We start from the raw sequence: 13,796 nt of genomic DNA, 5'->3' as shown, positions 1-13,796 counted from the left end.
AATTGACTTGTTAGCCGCAGTGCAGCACTGCGGCAGTGTGAAGGTTAGGTTGCCTCGGTTGCCTCGATGTGCGCCCGCTCTCCGCGGACGCCAATAAAATGGCGGCCGCGCTAGCAGACAACGTGGTTGTCCTCACCCTAAACGGAGAGCGGGTGCGCGCGTAGGCATCCTAGTGACGGTTATGCCCGGTAAAATTACTGGATGATATATTGAGCTGGGCCACGTTGCGTTTGTGTGAGCGGTGAGAGTGCTCGTTGCAGTTACACGGTAATTGAATCATATTTTGGAAGTGCCTAAACAAAGTGTGATCCGTATCGTGTGCATTAACCATCAGGAAACCTCTGGATTCGTGTAACGCCATTAGTTCGCCTTATATTTCCTGTGATACGCCGGTGTCTTACGTGTACTACAGCGCCCGTCCGAGCTGCCTTTGTTCTCGCCTGTCCGCGTTCGCTCGTGAAATATCTGGTACTGTGGCTTCGAATTATAGTGCGTGGAAGAGTTTGTTGAAAGTTGTGCTTTTGTGCGGTGGTGTTCATCGGCAATTCGACAGTGTTCGTGCTGGAAAGAGCGTCGTCGCGTGGTGCCTGCGAGACGAAGGAGCGCTTGCTGTTCACATCTTGAAGGTAAGCAGGTCTGATGCTTGCGCGCATTCTCGCAGCTTATGGTTCATGTAGTAAACTTTGTGCAACGACAACAGAGCACTTACGGAGAGTATGTTGCCCATGTTGTTGTGCCCATTTAGCAAACCGTTTCACGATGGGAGTTTCCGTGAAAATTATTATTTCTTGCCGCTTGCTTTCTGCAGTGGTGTGCTACCACCGCTGATTGTTGAGACTTAATAGGCAAATATTTACGTAAACGCTGAAAGTTCCCGTTTCCTCGGTAGTTCCCCGGCAAGAAATTCTTCCGTGGATATCATTTCTGCAAATTACGTGTGTAATGCATGTAGTTGTGTCGTGGGCATCGCGAGTTGGAACGCGACTGCGGTGTTTTGACAGTGGAGCAGATATTTGCATGTGTGAAGGTTATTTTATTGATACAGTTCAGTTTGAAGCCCAGCTTCGCGAGAACCTGTCTGCATTGTTTCTGTTCTTCGTCGTGTTCGCGTATTTCTCTTCTATATTGGACGGCAAATATAGACCGATATTACAACAGCGAAATTTCTTTTTAATCGATGAATGTCAATAAGGCGCTCGTTTTCATTAATATTTTCATCTGAAGAACATGATGTCAGCTCCTGCGATTGTTGTCATAATATGTGGGTTGTAGCACTGCGTAAATAAGGGCTGCGATTTTGTTGCGATGCTTTCCGCTCGATGTTTGCCTCTCTTGTAACCCACCGTCCACGGCTGGCTGTACTAGTCAATAACGATAGCGGAATGTCAGTCCGACCACTGAAGAAAAGGAGTAGCATCGGAAAAGGCATCGCTACAAAGTCGCGGCCTAGGTTTTAGACCGTTCAAAATCGATTCTTTTGATTCACTACGTATTTAGGTTTTGGTGATAATTTCCCAGGTAGTCTGGTGTTAGCTGCTGGTTTTATTCCCGCCTGAATTTTACAATATAACAATGTAAGCACATGAGATATAACTACGAGACATCTGTAAAACGCACAGATTTATGTGTGAGTCTCTTTCTTTCAATGCCACATGACACTGTAAATCACACGTTTGAAGCTTCACATCACAATAAATTAAACCTTTCTTACTGTTGAAGGTTATGCGGATTCTGGAGTCAAGCCTACGACCTGTAGGAACCTGCTGCACTGCTACATATTGGATCGCACAACGATGCACTTGACCTGCATGCTTTTACAAGGTGCGTAAAAAACTGTCGCTGCAATTAGTTGTAGGATATGCTTGTGCAATATGGAATCATTTTTTGTGTGTGCCATTTCCAGGATTTCTAGTAGCAGATCACTTGCACAGTATCTTTTATTTATCCGGGGAGCCCTCAGTTGACGCACTGTAACTAAATTTGGTCCTTCTGAGACAAATATAAACAAAGCTGGAGTGACTATGCAATATATTCTCTAGCCAGACTATATATTATTCGAGCCAGGTTGCTTTTTTAGAAACATCATTGAGGAGCATGAGAGTGTCTATGAGCCACCCGAGAGAAACAGAAGGCTGTGGTTACCTGAATTATTATGTAGTCACTACTCGCACTAGTACCTGCACACCTAAATTCTTCCCTTTTCTCGGTCACGAATATGCATTGCATACCATAATTAATCTCCTAAAAATACCCTCATCAAGACAATAAAGTTTGCTGCTCTATTAGGTAGCTGCCAAATTCCTAGTCACAGTATGAGTGCTCAATTTTTCAAGCAAAGAACAAGCCATTAACCTTTTAATGTGGCAAGTTCAATGTGTGTCCCAAGAGCTCGTCGGCTTCAGGGTGGAAGCAGGTCTCTTTTATATGTAACAGAAATTTCACTCGTTGATAATGTGGTATAGAATGCTGCTGAATCATAAAAGTCAGCCCAGTAAAGTAGTTGCAAGCCCACATGGTACCACAGCTGAAAGCGGAGCATTCTCTGTTGCATTGCATTTTTTTCTCCGTTTCGCTGCACTTGTTCATTTGATAAGACAAAGCTGGTCCTATGCCATCATCTATCTCAAATGTGGAGAACCTTTTTTTACCTTCTCATCTTTATTACTTATCTGCCTAATACACAAGCTTCCAGGGACATGCAAACAATGCGGAGTACTGCCTAGAACTTATGCATTCATCTGTGGTTTGTGGTATCATACGCTCACCACCTTAGATTTTTGTTATGTTACATCGAGGCTTGCTTCACGCTCGAGCTACACTGCACTTGGTGCAATTTTGAAACAGCCACTTTTTGACATAGTGTAATTATTTGTTGCACTCTCACTGAATTGATATTTTCTACTGTGAATAATGCGCTCGCGGTGATTGTACGAAAAGGTTTTAACCACCTAAAGACATGGTTTAGGCAGAAAGTCTCCTAAGTAATGCTGTCACACAAAAGTTGTATAAAAATGCGCTACGTCGCAAGATCCATACATGACTAAATTTCTGGCTTTCAAGCCCTAGCTTTTCAACACAATTGTGTGTGCAACAAACAACTTGCTTTTTAACCACTATTCTTGTAGTGACAGACTTTTGTCTGTTTAATATAAGCGCTCCAATCGGTCTTACTATGTCTGGTTAATTCCAATGGATTCTTGACTGTTGCTGTAATAGTGGCGGCTTCAAGGCCAACTAGATCTCCCAGCCTCAGCTGAAAGCATGGACACAGTGGTTGTTTCTTTTGATGATTGTTGTATGTGTGACTTGGCAGTTTGGGTGTCAACTTGTACTGGTTTTGATTGTGGTGGGTTAGAGATGAAATGAGAGCTCATGGCTTGTTCTGCACTGCACAATGCGATGGTTTGGCTGGCATCCTGTATCTTAGTTTGTCTTGGACTGCTGTCTGATTTGTTGAGCTGTTGGCCGAATTCTTATGGATACAAAGCTGTATACTGGGCTAGGCAATCATGCCATTGTGCTTATTAGCAACACAAGATATACACAATAATATTGTCAGGCATGCTGAGGCATGTGGGCTGGCGCTATGTAGCACACTAGGGAAAGCACACCAATGATGGCATGGCATGGTAACGCTTTTCGCTTGCACCGCTGTGGTGTTATCAGATTAAGGTAGCAACAATGACATCTAGGCTTCCAGTTCCTGCACTTGCAATGCAGATACTAGAGTATGCTATTCGCTGGTAGTGGAAGTTTGCAAAGCATTGATTACATACTAAGCTAGCCCGCCTCCCTTGCGTGCCAGCATATCGCCCGCCTGTTAAACACCACCGCTGAATCTAATAGCAGCATGCAGTTGCAGGATATCAACGCAACTGAAAACTCTTAAAGGATACAGCATTGATGGAAGGTATTGCTTAATACAAATGTAGATCGCCTCCCACATTTTGCTCTATGACGAGCACGTGATGAAGTATAATGCAGTTCGTCTTAGATTAAACACCAGTTAACTCATCATTTTTCTGTTCAGAAAGCATAAGATTGCAATAATGTATTCACATGAAGTTTATTGATAGTGTGTCCAATTTTGATAAAGCCTAAACAACTCGCCACGCGAATAACACCTTTTCGTGCTTGTGAAGCAGATGCTGCTACCATTCAGTTTGCTGTAGGTACACATACACAGCATGTTTGCCCGCCACCTTCTGTGGCATGCTGAAGTCAGTAAAGTGTTGTGCTAAACGTTCAGTAGAATGCACACCTGCAGCCTGTAACTGACAATAAATATGGGTAAGAACTACAAAAACTGTGAAAATGCAAAAAATGCACAAGATATTGTAATGTCTTTCAATTTGGCATTAGAATGTGTGCGCAACTAACTTTTAACCACAGCACCTTATGGCATAGACAGTAGTGTTGCTCGATGGGAGGCCTGTGATATTAGCAAGCTTTCCTGGTAAATATTGGCAAGTTCTTGCTCACGGCATAGGGAGGGCCTCAACTTTGGGAACCTCGATGCTTGAGGTAGCACACAAAGGTTTATTGGCCAGTTGCCTAGTCCTAATGTTCATGTAATACTTAGCAGCTGCTGCAATAATGTTTAAAATAATTTGTGAGCAGTTTCATACCTGAGTGGAATGGCAGATAATAGTGCTCAAATAACAATTAGTTAAAAGCTTGTTCATTGCCCTGATCTTTATATGTGCTATTTCTGACTGCTGCAAGTTTCTTAGCTGTGTGCATACAGGCCAAGCTGTTCTTGCTTATATGAATATTTTTGAATAAGTGAAAAAGATTTCCTTTTGTTTTGTTTTTCAGGTGCCCTGTGAGCTCTCATCCAAGCACCGCATTGCAGAGATCTGCTGTGAGCAGACGTGGCAAATTGAAGTAACATACAGATAGTCCAATAAAATACTCGTAATTTCAGACAAACCTTTACAAAGTACAGTGAAAACTTTCTTTTAAAAGTACAAACACCAATACAGCGTGATCTTTCCATCCAAACATTACATTTTATATTAGTAAGAAAGACATAACTAGAACAGCAGCAGCACTGCGGTGGGGAACGTACAATAGTATTCCAAGTGTTATACTGAAATATTCTATGAAGTCTAATTAGTTCGTAATTTTAGAACAAGCTAGCATGAATTTCTGTGCCATAGCAGTGTTCTAATCTGTATGCTGCATCTTGTAGGGAACAGTAACCTTGCAATCTTCATCTGTGCATGTCTACATAAAATACAGGATTTAATCACTGGGGCCACATAAAGGATGCATAAAGGTGGAACACACGAAGGAAACATAAAAGCAGTGGCCAAATTTCAACATGGAGGAAACATAAAGGACGGTAACATAAAGGATACACAAAGGAAAGACACATAAAGGAAACATAAAAGCAGTGGCCAAATTTCAACATGGAGGAAACATAAAGTACGTTAACATAAGGGATACATAAAGGGAGGACACATGAAGGAAACATAAAAGCAGTGGCCAAATTTCAACATGGAGGAAACATAAAGGACATTTCCTCATGTGACCTCAAGGAAACATACAGTAAACATAAAGGACTTAACCATTTTCATAAGGGTCTGCGCGCTTCCACGTTGCCTCCAGTATTTCTGGAGGCCAGCGCTGGTTTTCGTTTGCGTGGTTTGCACGTTGGTCAGGGAAGTGATTCCTCCCAGCTTTGTGAGAATGGCGTGGAAGAAAGAAAGTAGAAGGTCGCCAAATCCGTTTACCACCGCATCAACGTACATCAATATATGCGCATGCATAGGAAGCTTTTTTTTTCTCCTTTCAGGCGGGCTTCCATTGAGGTTTGTCTTTGCCGCCCTTGCGGCCACGTTTTGGGCCAAACCAGGCGTGGTTTTACTTCTCCCGCACAACTCGTGTCTTGCTGCCGTGCGTGATGGAGCCTGCGAAATCGAATCATGACTCGCGAGTCTCAAGGCGGAGACCAGTACGCGAAAGATGTTTCAGTGCGCTCCGCAAACACGTTTCGTGTGAGACATACCGCTGTTGTCACGTACATGCAGCAAACGAAGGAAAAACAGAGGGGGATAGGATGTATCTTTTACTGCAAAGTAAAGGTTATATCTATTTGTTGTGATGCGTTGGCATTGTCCTTCACGCTAAAGTATAGCGAAAGCTTGAGTTGCAAGTATATTGAAGAGTTAGCATTGGAGCCATTGTGAGCACGATTATATCACGCCATGAAAATTACAGGAACAAGCAGCAGCCAAATGCTCCGACATGCAAACGAAAGGATCACTAAAGCTTCAACTAAGCTGATTGGTTGCATTTGCATTATTGCACTGGTTTTCGGTACAAAAGACAACACTGCAGCTGCTCCATTTGTCCTTGTTTTTGTTGTTTTTCATGCAAGAAACCAGTGCAGTAAACCGAAAGAGTGGATCCCATTAGGACATGACGACGTTTCTTTAGAATGACCCTCAAACGTACATGAGAAATGTGTTGTATTGAGAAACGCTTGATCCTTCAGAGTGCTTGAACAGGGCGTTTCGCGGGGATATGATGTTGAAAGCACTCATTTTTGTATGAATATGCGCCATGGCAACGATTGCAGCTGTGATTTAGACAGGGCATGTATGACAGAATTAAATTATAGGCCTAAATAATCGCATGTGTAAGGTTACCGCACTGTTCATCATGTTGCTCTGCAATAAAACGTGTGTTGGTCTTCAAGATCTGCGCCCTTATCGGTGACATGACCGTGGTCAGGCCGAAGAAATAAAGAATAGCCGAGGATGTATTTAACGCCTAGTATGAGCGAGGGCCAAATACTCTAACCGCAGACACTTAATCAAAGGTACATTCTCTGAGAAGAATAAACAGCTGATTAGTCGAATAGACTCGCCGCCTGTTGCAGCCCAACTCGGCACTGCCAGCTGACATGATGTTTGTGCGACTTCGTTTACTTCGTAGATCGTAAGTTAATTGACCGTGTTTCAGAAGTGCCGCTCTGCGTTTGTTTTACTGGTACAGCATAAACTTAAATAAGTTTACATAATCATATGCGGTTTTTCTTCTCTGAGTAATGGCATTGGCACCATTCTTATATGTGCTTCTCATTCTAGGGACTGTCTTGATATACACTTCGTGCATTAGCTGGGCCAGCAACTCTTGTCACAAGCGATTCAGAGTGCGGGCTAAGATGGCTCATATTTGTACAAGCTGTCCGCCGGAAGTACCTTTACGAACAGAAAATCTTCTTTAAACCCAAGAGCGAGGAAAACCTTAAAGGAGGCAGGGAGATCCGAGAAATGTGCTATATAAGTGAAATGTATATAAAAAGCAAGATTACCAGCAGAATGGGATTGCTGGCTGGCTTGCTTTCGGATAAATGTCTTCCGTGTATAGGGTACTCGAGTTTATTATGTCCAGGTTCTGATATACGTGCCAAAATTGTCATAAGGAAGATAACTCCTGTCCGGTAGAAGGATCCTTCAACGAGAGCGTTGGGAATCTAAAAGAAATGCGTACATATCACGCGATGCGTGCCTGAGCGGCATCTTCTTTTCGACGATGTCGTCACCTTGGCGCATTTCGGAATTTGCAGATTCAAGAAATCGAAGTTCCGTCGGCATTAGAGTGCTTGTTGTGCTCTTTTTCTCTCTCTTTTATTGAAGGAAAGAACACGAGAGGCCACTAGCCAGCTGACGGAGAGTGGTGCGCCTTAAGAAGGCATTTATTTAAAAACTCCAACTCTTACTTGTTCCGTTTGTTTTTTGACCGCATTTACCGTGCCTATGATATTAGACTTAACTGTCGCAACATACAATGCTGATTCAGTAATACCCAAGCCGTTTCATAGTGCCATGCCACACAAGACGTTATCAGAAACTCACTTCTCCAATGTGCTCTTATTGCTAGTATCAATCTTCTGTGTGAGTCGCAATCAGCCTGATATTAAAACACATCAGTGCACCGGTCTCATGAATCAAGGAAGGTGTGCTTAAATAACTTTGCTATATTCTGGTAAGACTACGGGGTGTTGACTTCGAAATACGCGTTTTTTCTTCTTCTCGTCTTTATAGCAGGCTCTTTTCTCACTGCTACATACGTTGCGCCGTGTTTTTCTGTTTTGCTGTAAGGCTTTCGCTAGCCTTCTATCACTGTCCCATTAAACGGTAGACTGTGGCTCGACATCTCAATTACAAACGTCTGTAGCAGTGTTTTGTAATTTACTTGCTGGTATTGGGAAAGCCCGGAGTCTTCTTGTCGGAAGGAAACGGCACAGCAGAAAAATAATTCTCATGATAGCACTGAACAAACGTTATGCAAAAGAACTGCGCGGTATATTGTCGATAACGAGCTGAACGTATAGTATGCTAATCCTTGAATTTAAGCTATGTACCCGCATTCTTAGTAAGCAGGCGACTAGATAATTTGTTGTAGAAGCATCACATTTGAGTCATCGCTACTTTCATTTGAAAGCAAAAAATTGGCGACGATAGTTTTTTCAAGGAAGAAAGAGAAGGAAGACCGCATGGAAATAAATTGCTCGAAGATGGCCCCTCAATGCTGTGTATGAAGAATAGATTTGTGCTAGAAAGTTACACACAGACGTCAAGCGCGTTACAGAGTAGGGAAAAGTGGTTGTAGCTGCCGGACTTCCATATGCGTTTAGCATTCCGCATTCTTTACTTCTATTAGGCGATTCAGCCAAAATAGTGGTACAATATAAACGCAGGACACGTAACGTGTCGGGTTGCCTGACACTAGTTTCCCGTTGTGCGCAGTCTTCCTCTTTTGGAAGTATTTATGAATTCCCCTAGTTCAGATATTCTCCTTGTTTATTTCTCACAAAAGCAACGTTAAACGGGTCAAGGTCTCCGTTTTCTGCGAAAAGTAACGACAAAAAAAAAAAAAACCATGCTATCACTTTCAATAAGCATTTATTTTCGAAAAAAAGAAGAATGAAATAGAAGCGTCAGTGATAGAAGGCGTTTACCAAAGTACCGGACTTCTTTCGTGTTTTGTATACTGCTTCTACGCACCTTCTTCAAAACGTGCATGTACACGACAATGCGTCATAATGACGGAAGCTTGCGAAGACGCCTCCAAGCTTTTCTCAGTGCTTGGCAAGTGAAACACGGGGGCGACGGTAGCCGACAATTTTCTTCGCGACACCGACCACGAAGCAGCACGCGCTGCGAACGGCTGCGCAAAGTCAAGTGGCGCCGTTCTTCTATTACCATATATATTGAAAACGGCTTGCAGCGCCAAAAAACACGAAGCGGATGGACGGGAAACAGACTGCGGCAGCGCTCGTGCCGCGATGCGCACCCCGTTATGCCCGACAAGAGTTCAGGGGCACAGCGAACGCGCTGTGCGAGCGCGTGTGCGCGAGTAATCTTTCAAATGCACGCGCCCTCGGCGTTCGAGAGCGTCAACTGGTGGCGAAATGATGCCCTGTCGCTGCCCGCAGTGGTTTCTTTCTTAAGGCGGCCTGCCGGAATAAAGCGACAACAAACGAAGAGGAAGTAACAGGACACCGGGAAGAAAATAGGCAGGGAAATTCTCTGTGAAGAGACAATGGCGCACGCCAGGACGACGGCGGAGACGATGACAAGCGGGAAAAAAAAAGACAAAGTGTTCTCGCGGCGAACGCTGGCTCGGGGAGCAGCAGAAAACTTGGAATCGGGAACTGGTGGGGGTTGTGAAAAAAGAATCGAAAGCGGCAAGGCGGGCTCCTCGTCGGCGTCGCGGCCTTCTCATCTGCAATGCATAAATCACCACCGTCGGGCGAAGTTTTGAGAAGCGCCACGACGGCCCGCTACGGGAACGCCGCTCGTGCAACGTGCTGCTCCGGGCTAACATGTTCCGGTATTCGGTGGGCCGGCCGCGAAGTGCCCTCGTTTTGTTATTATTGCGTCTTTTTTAGATAGTCTTCGTCCGTTAATAAGAGGTCACTGGCGGCCAGTATGAGCTATGGAGTTTCGTGCACGCTAAAAAGAAGCAGAAGAAATGAAAGCAAGTCGGAATCGGTGCTTTGGAAACTTGACAGAAACTGTGAAAACGTTTGGCGAACAATACGACGCAGTGACGGGAATGAAAAGCACTCGCAGACGAACAGTCGAGAGGCGCGGAATTCCCGAGAGTGCTTGAATTCCTTTCCCGCCGGCTTCTTTGTCGCTCGTCTAGGAATTCATGCATCAAAGGGAGCCTACAGTCACAAAGATGTGCTGAACCCGAGAAAGAATCAGAAGCAGAAGAAGACGAGGAAGCGGAGTCGAGAAAGAAGTCAACGAACCGATACGCAATACTTTTCGAAGAACTGTCAAAGAAACGGAACGAGAAGGGCAAAATATCGAATTCTTGAAGTAAAAGCAAAGGGAACTGCTTTGTACTGTGAAGATGGCCTTGGGTGTAGCCGTGGAGACGACATTTTTGAGTAGAGGCGTTCGCGTTTTTTGAGTCCCCGGCGGCTGTGGCGCCTTAAAAGCTTTTGCTGCGATGCACACTCCGAGCGTGAAAGCGATCCTCGATATCCAAGTTACACGCTACTGTGACTGGAAGCCGCAGCTCGCAAGTAGAAAGGCCGAGCATTGTGTCGCGTCTGAGCAGTGCTAGTTGTTGTTGGCGTGACATTGCGCGGCGATTCCGAGATGGTTGACAAAAAAATGGAAAGACTATTTGCGTCCTGACTGATCTTCGAGCAGTACAGCCACGTAAAGCACTCTGAGCTTTCGAAATGCTGGACCATCAAAAAGAAGAAAAACAAGGGTAATATCAAGCGTAAGCTTCGAACGCGTTGCGACAGTCGTAGCATTTAGGTATATGTGATTCGTACTTTCCTCTGATTTGCCACGAATGTGCTGCGCCGTAAGCAGATGTACTACGCGACATGAAAAAGCACCATGCATAGTCACATCTACGACTTCTCTGTAACCGTAATAGCGCCATAAAAACGTAGGATACTCAGAGTTGGCACCCGGCAGATATGCGTGCGCCAGCAAATTGAGCAAACAAAGGGTGCCCTAGGGCAAGAAACTGGAAAAGAATCACTGCTTCATTGTACACTCCGTTTTCAGTGTTACTGCTTGCAGTACACGGCGTGGATAAAAAAAAAGAGAAAGAATATTGATGCCGCAATACAAGATACGCACACCATAAAAAGTAGCGTGAGACAACGTCGAAATAATTAAAACCTGGATTTTAATCACAAAGCTAGTGCAAGCGCCAGGAAAGATCTTCCGGCAACAACGGGCATATCTTACCACCACGCTGCCCCATTTTACTTTATAATAGGCTGCACGTCAGAAAAAAAGAAACAATAGAGAAGATAAATTTTTGATTGCGTAAGAACAGTAGATAGCCATGTAGGTAAATGCATAAAGTTCCCTCTGGCGCTGTGGTCATTGAGAAACTTTGGGAATGATAGTCACTACTTGGATTGGCCTAATATTCAGACTTGTGGCTTGAAACGTTCTTTTACGTTAGCCGTAACACTTTAGTGATCTAACTTTCTAAGCGCTTAAAGCTTCCTAAACACAAGGTAATTAGAATCTGAAGCCAGCAGCGCGAAGTTTAGGAAAATCCGTGTACACCGCCTATCATTCGCATGCTGGCTGAACCACAGTACTTGCTGCTCGTGTGGACACTAGCGCCAAAGTTCGCTTTGGTAATTTTTGTATGAATCTTAACGGGCAGATGCAAGGAAAATAAACACACACAAACACGCACTCGCAGGCACATACTTTATGTGTGTATTGTGTGCGACGGTAAACACATCTTCCATTGTGGAGGCGGAAGAGGCCGCCATCGCCATGGGCACCTCCATTCCGGGCGCCAAGATTATTATATCCGACTCGAAAACAGCGATTCGTAACTACACCTCAGGTTTCATTTCCCCTCGAGCATTCAGGATAATTAACAAAAACCTCAATCAATTGAAGTTGGTGTGGGTACCCGCTCATGCGGGCAACCCTGGTAATGAGGCCGCCCACCTAGCCGCCCGAGCAGCTAGTAACCGGGAGGTGGGCTTGCCCGACGGGGTTGACCGACATGAAGGTATCCACACCTACAACGAAATGACCGTTTATTACCGCGAATCCAGGCGAATATATCCATCCCCGCACGAGACACTGACAAGAACACAGGCCACTAACCTCAGGAGAGTACAGACTAGATCTGTACTTAGTCCAAAAAGGCTAGCTGCAGTGACCGGTGGTGAATATCCACCAAACTGCAAACATTGTAGCTGTCTCCTTGCGGACCAAGATCACATCTTGTGGGGATGCCAAAAGAACCCTCCCCCGAGAGAACTCTTTAGGCGGGCTCCCTCACATGACGAGTGGGAGAAAAAGACGAAAACTTCCAACCCGCAAGACCAGATACGGTTGGCGGAATGGGCTGATAGCGTCGCGGCAAAGCAGACGCCACGCTAGCCCACACCGCTGGGAAAGAAAGCTCCACTAAAACTTGACAATAAAAGTTTTCTCTCTCTCTCTTGTGCTTGTGTGCGAGCACAGGCGAAGTGTGAGTTTCTGGTTTGATACCCCCAAAAGTGGCACCTATAGAGAGATAGTAAAAACAGGTATAAAACAAAACAAAAAAGAAACACTCAGAAAGTTTCACAAGGGTTTACGCAAGCCGAAGGATGGCAAGAAAGCTGAGCAATGCTTGCACGTCCTCGTGGTGTGACGATTAGTCACGTTGATGTTGCAGAGTTATCTCTTGTTACAGAAGCCGATCATCGAACTGATTGGTAAAGCAAATAGTGAACATATACATAGTACTGTCCTGTATACATAGTTCCTATATACATAGTATATACATGGTCCCTATAGTCACCGTAGGTTAGGATACAGTGCCGGTCATCTGTATGTTGAAGGGGTATAACATTGGAGACCGCCACTCCAACCAAAGCAGTCGCCTCTCTCTCTCTCTCTCTCTATCTCTCTCCCCACACGCACACACGCGTGCGCACGCACGCACACGCACACACACACACGCGCGCGAAGGTGTTGTATTGCCTCTGGTATGTCAAGCACCAACTATTCATGTGGACCACAACGCAAGCTTTACCGGGACGCGATGTAAGATTGAAGTACCACCTTCGGGTGACATAAAATATAGGATGTGCTGTGTGAATTGTGCCCTTAAGCACCTTTTATCAGTGCTGGGGGTCATGTTTGGAACGCGTAAAACTAAGTAGCAAAATAGGGCATAAACTGGGCCCGAGTGATATTCTTAAGCAAACGCAAATAATTACGATGTATTTGCTGTGCGAAGTTCAGTAAACACAGTGTCACAGAATACGCAGATACAGAAGCTATGCATGAACTTCCAAATTATTGCGGTCAGTTATTCTCGTAAAATTTTAAAACCAACGCACAACGTAAACACTCGAGACAAAAAAATCACGTTTATTTATGTTTTACAACAGGTTATGTACTTACACCTACAAATTATCGCCCGATGTCATTAATCAGTACCTGCTGAAAACTGCTAGAACAAATTATTTTTACTAAAATCACGGATTTTCTTGAACCTAATTCATTTTTTTCGCCATCACAACATGGTTTTCGAAAATCATTCTCATGTGAATCACAATTATTAACATTTACTCACAAACTACACCAAATATCTGACTGTTCTCTTGGTGATTGCATCTTTTTAGATTTTTCGAAAGCCTTTGACAAAGTGCGTCATAAGCTTTTACTTTATAAACTAAGCACATTAAACCTCGAGCATAACGTTCTAAAATGGATTGAGTCATTTCTCGCTAACAGTTTTCAGTTCGTAACAGCTAATGGCCATGACTCACC

General features: G+C 44.3%; 1 long non-coding RNA gene across 1 annotated transcript; it reads left to right on the top strand.

The window, feature by feature from the left end:
- Positions 1 to 208: 208 nt before the first annotated feature.
- LOC126531610 (uncharacterized) lies at positions 209 to 5,053 on the top strand. Its single transcript, XR_007599658.3, has 3 exons — positions 209 to 626; positions 1,720 to 1,821; positions 4,819 to 5,053. It is a non-coding gene; the product is annotated as an uncharacterized lncRNA (long non-coding RNA).
- The last annotated feature ends 8,743 nt before the right edge of the window (positions 5,054 to 13,796 follow it).

The sequence above is a fragment of the Dermacentor andersoni genome, chromosome 5, assembly GCF_023375885.2.
Source record: "Dermacentor andersoni chromosome 5, qqDerAnde1_hic_scaffold, whole genome shotgun sequence".
Taxonomy (NCBI): Eukaryota; Metazoa; Arthropoda; class Arachnida; order Ixodida; family Ixodidae; genus Dermacentor; species Dermacentor andersoni.
This window is presented reverse-complemented; position numbering and strand designations above follow the sequence as displayed.